The sequence below is a fragment of the Argopecten irradians genome, chromosome 9 (genome assembly GCF_041381155.1).
Source record: "Argopecten irradians isolate NY chromosome 9, Ai_NY, whole genome shotgun sequence".
Taxonomy (NCBI): Eukaryota; Metazoa; Mollusca; class Bivalvia; order Pectinida; family Pectinidae; genus Argopecten; species Argopecten irradians.
This window is the reverse complement of record NC_091142.1, coordinates 17,956,059-17,963,591: the sequence shown is the minus strand read 5'-3', so window position 1 is coordinate 17,963,591 and position 7,533 is coordinate 17,956,059.

Below are 7,533 nucleotides of genomic sequence, written 5' to 3'. Positions count from 1 at the left end.
AATCATCTTCTACAGCAACATGATGATGGAGGAAAACCCTGGAACAAAATTGAGATTAGACCTATTTGAGATTAAACATAGAACTTACCTGGTCTGCATCGACTACTACACTAACTTTATGGAAGTTGACTATTTACCGACTACCACATCTTCACAGTTAATTAGTGTGCTCAGGAAGCAGATTGCTCGTTTTGGCATCCCGAGCAAAATAATCGCAGATGGAGGACCCCAATTTACCTCATCAGAATTTCACATTTTCACAAAGAAATGGGAAATCTGTCATACTTACACCTCTCCGAATCATCAGAGAGCGAATGGCAAAGCAGAGTCCGCAGTCAAAATTATGAAACATACGATGATGAAGTGTACAGTAACAAGGACAAGACTGATCAGTACGAGGCACTCATGGAGCAAAGGAACACTCCTCGACAAGAAACAGGACAAAGTCCATCACAAATGATGTTTGGGAGACAAACACAAACATTTGTCCCACATATAGATCGGAAACGCGAGTCAAAACTAAAGAAACGAGAACACAAACGTCAAACTATCAAGCGTTATCAAGATAAAAATGCTCGCGATCAGACACGTTTCAGAATCGGTCAGAACATCTACTTTGAAAGGCAATCTGGTGAACGTTGGATTCTGGGAAAGGTGATCAATGAATTTGGATTGCATACCTACATCGTAAAATCTCAAGATGGTGGAACATACAGACGAAACAGATTACACATTCGTCTAACAAAAGTTGAAGCATACTGTCGCGATCAATCACCAATACGATTTTCTGAAAACTTGGCACCAGCGCCAACACCCATATCCAATCCAGCAAAAGGTGCTGACATAACTACTTCACTTCAACCAAACAGTTAGCCTATGGCAGAAAACGATACAGGCAATCCGAAAGACAAGTCTACGGTTGAAGAAATCATCATAACAAGAGAAAAACCAATTCCAGCACCACGTCGTTCAGTCCGTCTACGCCAGGCACCTGCATACAGTTTTCAAAGACTACGTTCGGCATTGATTCGTTTTTCAAAAACAACAAACTGTAAATACGTTCAATCCTGTTTATTTAAACTGTTATAAATAATTAAACGTTCGTGCTAGTATTATAGAACTCATTCGACGTTTTAGCTTAAAACAAAGTATTTTCATGGACAGTTTAAATCAAAGTATTTCACTTATTAATTCAATTGGAATCAAAGACATTATTCTAGTCAATCTTTTAATCTAGTCAGTATCAATATCTGCTGGTAATATGTTTTTATTTTTTTAAAGAAAAGGGGATAATCGTCACCTACCTGTTGATAATATAGAAATAGTAGCATTATTTCGTTCCGCATATAACATCACCCATTCCGTAATATTGTGTAACCTTGTTTACAATTATGTGTACTTCCGGTTGTACGAATACAGCATGGCGAGAAATAGAAGATGGAGTGTTTGTTATGACTGAAACACGATATGAATCAAAGTGGTCAACACTACCTACGTATTTATAACACCGATATATTCAAAAAGGTTCAATCTTTCCATCCATACCAGTATTCACACGTCTCTTTTTCTCTACAAGTTGTCATACTACTTTGATCAGGACATGCATTGCTCATTTCGTACCATTTTGATTTGGGTCGCCACGACCTTGACACTTTTCGGAGCTCCTCTGCTCTCACCAATGCAGGTAAGTGTAAAAAAACAAAAAGTAACGATTGCTAGACTTCGGAACTTTTTGTTTGGCCCTGTGCTTCAACATTCTCTAGTGTCATGCAGGGGCATAATTCCCTCGCAGGGCAGTGAAAGGCGACAAAAACATGTAGGAAGATCTAAAAGAAGTATTTGTGAGGATTGATCTGGGTCTGTCCTCTGTCCGTGATACAGCCTATAAATGTTTCTATTGTTATGCTATTATAAGGAATGATTTGGCAGGTTTGGGGCAGCGGTGGCCGGATGGTCAAGATGTCTCGACATATTACAACAAGTCCTCTGCCTGTGGGTCGCGAGTTCGAATCTCATGTGGGACAGTTGCCTGCAGATACTGACCGCTGATCGGTGGTTTTTCTCCGGGTACTCCGGCTTTCATCCACCAACAAAGCTGGCACGCCCTTACATGACCTTGGCTGTTAATAGGACGTTAAACTAATGAAACCCAAAGCCGTTTGGCAGGAGTGTGCTGTTCTGTGTATATGGAAGCATACCTTGGTGAGATAGAATTATAAAATGACAAGAGATCCACTATTACAAGGTGGCACACAAGAATATACCGTAGCCTACTAAAACATTCCGACATTCTCATTTTCAGCACATTACATACAGAGGAGGCCGTCCTTAATTACATAATAGGGCGTTAAGTCTAAGTAACCAAACAACTTACAGGAAGGAAACGAGTGAAACGTCTGATGTTAATAGGTTAAATGTGACGTAACTGGGAAATTTTTTTATTAACGTGCAATTTACAAGTTCCATAATAATCCATGTTTAATGCTTCATAACTGAAGAAGTCACTTTATAGTAAGCAATATCACTGTGAAAATCTGAAATAAAACAACTGGGCTCCTGGTTGGATCTTGTGTACTCATTTAACTGCATTGTAGACGTAAATAGGATTTTTGGCAGTACTGCCAATATTCCTTTTGAACTCTTACTGGAATTTGTAAATTAAAACTACAATTTTAATTTCATTTTATACACAAAGGTTATCTTCATTATGACTGGTGTAGGGCCAGAACGCACTGCTATATCAAAACGTGGAATCTAATTGTCATATTGTCTAAGCCTGGTGTCAGGGCCAGGATATAGTGAACACCTATGGCACATTACTGTTTCCATACAGTTCCTATCTCTAATGTCACTGGAGGCATGTTCGTGTTACAAATAGATCCTGTGGCTTTGACGAGAATTGTGAGTGTCGATATGTTGGTAACTCAATTATCTCTTTCTCTTTACCGGAAACGTAGTCGAGGAAAATCCGCCGTATCAGACGGAGATTTTAAAGTTAATATTCCCTGGATTTTTTTTAACAACCTGGGTCTCAGTGGGACGGAAACCTTTTAATTGGAGTATGTGCATTGTATGTATCTTGTTGAAACATGTCAGTGTATCAGATGTGGCTAGCTGGAGTAGAACCACACAGCACAAGTGTATTTAAAGAAGAAAAATCCATAAATAGGAAAGAGAGCTTTTCTAGAGGCGGAGAGGCGAGATTACGTGATTATTTTTTGTTAGAAATGTTTTATCAAATTAACATCCTAGCTTATTGTTATATTTTGTAGATTTAAACATTATTTCTAATTTTCTTCTTTTTCATCTAACTGACAGTCCGAAAGACACCATTGTTTTATAAGTGATGTTTATGTTCATGCTTAGGGTTCAGCATTAAGGGAGAGAGACGAGTGGTTTGCTTGTTGTCAGTTTGATATAATATTGTATAGGATGGCGTAGGGGCCGTGGTGGCCGAGTGGTTAAGATGTAATTTACATTGCCACACGCCCTCCACCGCTGGGTCGAATCCCATGTTGGGCAGGCACTGACCGCTGGCCGGTGATTTTCTCCGGTTACTCCGGCTTTCCTCCACCAACACGCTTCAGTGATATAGCACTATTAAATGGAGAAAGAGCTCGAGCCGCACTATGTCAAGGAGACACAAATATATCGAAATATGCCAAAAGATATAGGAATTCACAAACGAAATACGCATTACGCACTAGGAAGATCAAACTTTTCACATTTGTTTTCAGACTTTGTATGATTCCGCTATTTTGCGATCCTCTGAATATCAAATTAAAAACAATAACACCTTTTCACTCATATGTATCATATCTGGTCGATAATATTCACATGGGTTTTGTTGTTGTTTGGTTTTTTTTAATCTTAAGAAATCGTTTAAACTCACAGGATTAAAAAAATAAGACGAACTACTGCTGTGAATGTTGTGCAAAATCGTACAATCACAGCTCTTTTGGCCTTTTTTGCGAGACCAATTTAGTGTTACATTTACGGATCGATTTTCATGGAGAAATGAATATCTATTCAATATCCCTCATAGGCCGACAAAATATCCTACTCATATTGTTATCGAAAGACAGAGCACAGATAAGCAGGTCTGTAATCAATTCGCTTCTTGGATGCAACTAAATGTGAGATGGCGTAATAACTCTATACCGATGCAATACATATAGTATATATGCACTATGTTTAATTATACATAATTAATTATTCTTATGTAGCAGAATGTATATATATATAGTGTGTATGATAATAAATTAATCTTTAAGCTTGACTTTATGAGGGGCTTAGTCAATAGAGCAACAGACCAGTCATCCTCGACACTCTAGGGGTTCCAATCACTTACGATCTCTTCACCACTGGACTATCTCATAGTGAAATTGAAGGCAGCTCAGCGGAAAACATTTGACCAATCACAGGCTAGCAAATATTTCCTTTGAAGACTACAAGGAGAGCGACGCCTAACATCAAAGCCACACAGTCAACCACAGTGTATCGTTATACGCCTCTTTTGATGTACATCAAATGACTAAATTACCTGTTCTATTATGTTGCCTCCAGTTTTACTATGAGATGGTCAAGGGGTGTAGAAATTTCAGGTGATCGGAACCCCTGGAATATCGAGGATGCAGACCAGTAAGTCGGGGTCGCGGATTACGCCTGCTGGTTACACTATTATCGCACTGTTCCATATGGTGCCTTAGACCACTCAAGCCCTGTTACACACTGTAAGCTCAAAATCCTATATTCTGATTTTCAAAGGTGTTCTTGGCTACGGTTAAAATCGTACTGTAAAGCATTTTAAATCCGGCCCTCCCGGGGGGAGGGCATCTAGCATTTTTATATAAAGTATATTAGTAGAGGTTTTATTCAGCGCTTCAAAAATTCCGATAAATCGTTTAACTAAATTAAATGCTCATAGGTACGTCAATGGATTTCAATATATGCCGCCGATATTTGCAGATTTCAATGAAAACATCAGAATAGCGAAGAAAACCACCCGAAAAGTTTACCCGCTATTCAGTATTAATTAACGGATGTCAGGATTCTAGTTATACCATTTTAACTAAGTTAATAGCTAAACTCAACTAGATCATTAAACTGTTGAACAGCGTGGTATTATCTTATAATTTATAAAATACAAGTTTCAATTTTTTTGGGGAAAGACACTCACTGCTTTGTAATCTCTTTTGAAGGAGACCAGATGTTACCAGGTGGTAAAGAAAGGTCGTTTAAAGGTATTGTCTTTTATACTGTAATTTTGGTATCGTGATCTTGTTAAATTTCAATGAAATTTTATTTTTTTTTCGTATTTAGATCTTTCGATAATATAGAATTACATATTTTACTATTGTTTATATTGGTATATATACTCTTGTATCAATATCAATATCACTTTAATACCACTGATTATACTTCTGCGTTTATCAACAGGTAAGTGATACTGAACTATTTACAATCATGAGGACAATCACATTTGTAAAAATGCTAACCATTTCTTTTTTTAATCTGCCCGTACATTTATAAGTTTTCAATGACCTAAATATCCAAGAAAATTTAAATTTACTACTTCATGGAAATGAAAACTTTGAAAGAAAATTGTCATGAATTTGAACTTGTGAAGACATTTATACAGTGTAGCAGAATATATTATAATTGTCTTCCTTTTATGTACATTATATAATGCTAAATGTATCATAATTATTATATACAGATATGTCATCACCTGTAATTATTTCATGTTGATTGGAGAAGGCTTCATAAGTGGCAATAACTTATGTCGAATACCATCGTAATTATAACAACTATATGTTCAAAGACAATACTTACAAAATGAAAATTGATACCGTCGAAAGTTATTATACCAATATGTAATTCCGATAACCAATTGTAGACGAAATCATTGTGATTCGTATAGAGGGCTTCAACATCTTCGATGCGGTCCTACTTAAAATATCTGCTGATTTTGGTTTGGTGTAATTTCTTTTCAAAGGATATTTTCATTTCGAAATAATTAATTTTTCTTTCAGTTGTTTTCATACAAAATCTGGCTTTCTGATTGGCCAATATTTTTTTTGCATACCACTATGAAAAAAAAAAATCCGAGAATGGCGCGAAACCCCGACGTTATCGTGACGTCACAATAGAGACATTGACGTTGCGTATTGATTCGGAAAAAAGAATCCCTTGAAAAACCACTATAATGTTACATTTAAACATACTTCATTTTATCAAATAGATGTAAAATTAATTATAAGTATTGATGTCACTATTTTTTAAATTTATCGGGGTATGAAAAAAACAAATTGTTTGCAAACTTTTGTGAGAATCTGCTACGCGGATTCACACAGTTTGCAAACAATTTTGTTTTCATACCCCGATAAAATTAAAAAATAGTGACATCAATGCTTAATTGAAACTGGTTATAGGTAATAAAAGTTAATCACATTCTTCAATTTCTCTATATTTTCCGTTAGTAAACCACTTATTTCCCTCGCAGGTAAGGTGTTAAGATTGTACCTGCTGCCCCTAATGCATGATCGTAAAAGGCGACTAAATTAATGATATTATCATTTCTCTTCTTCCTAACTTTCTTCTTTCGAACGTCTCCCTGGGCACTGCCTCACTTTTGGCCACCAGTTGACCGGTCGCCCCTTTAGGAAAAGCTCTCCGTTCTGTCCCCTGGCCGAGAAATACCGAAGTCTATAAAAGTGGTAGTTTCTGCTCCTGCTTATCGATCAGCATACAGGGAGTGGGACGATTGGTTCGCCCGTTGTCAGTAAAATGTGACCGGGGTGTGTTGCTTGGTGTCTTCGGTGGCATGCTTCAGTATTATAAGGGCGCATTCCTTCATGCCCGAAGAAGGGCACGAAGAGCGAAGCACTTCTGAGGTAACATATGCAGATACACGAAAATACAAGAAAAACACAATCTTCAAAATTCAATCCTACACACTGACAGCTTCAGTTTGCAGCCGCCATTTTTTCATACATATCGGGAGGTTGTGCGTTGCTCCGGTACTGCTCTACTAATGCAAATGCATAACATGGGTAATTAAACATTTTTTTATAATTATCTAGATAATGATAATAACATTTCGAAAATTAAAAGCTATATAATGCAGTCAAAGTATCCACCGAGGCGAAGATGATCACAAGGAATCATGACGTCATATAACGTCAACAAATGGCGCGAAATCATAGGATTCGCATACGCGGCACTCCAGGCCTTGAATGGACACAGAGAAATCCGAATGTTTGAGTTCATTTCTTTGAGTTTATGCTAGACAATTATTAAATCATATACTTCTAGTTAAAAGTGTGTCCTTTTATTTCTAAATTATGTCTTCTACATGAAATAGAAAATAAAATAAACAAATAGAGCTTCGCTCTTCCTATGCCGTGCATGATCCATATCAAAACATCTGGCTGCTCCCTTTAAGGCCTTGCCTTCAGTCATATTATTACTATAAAAAAGCAAGAGCTCCCCTATACAAGACGAGAAAATTCCAATATACCGTAGTCTCCC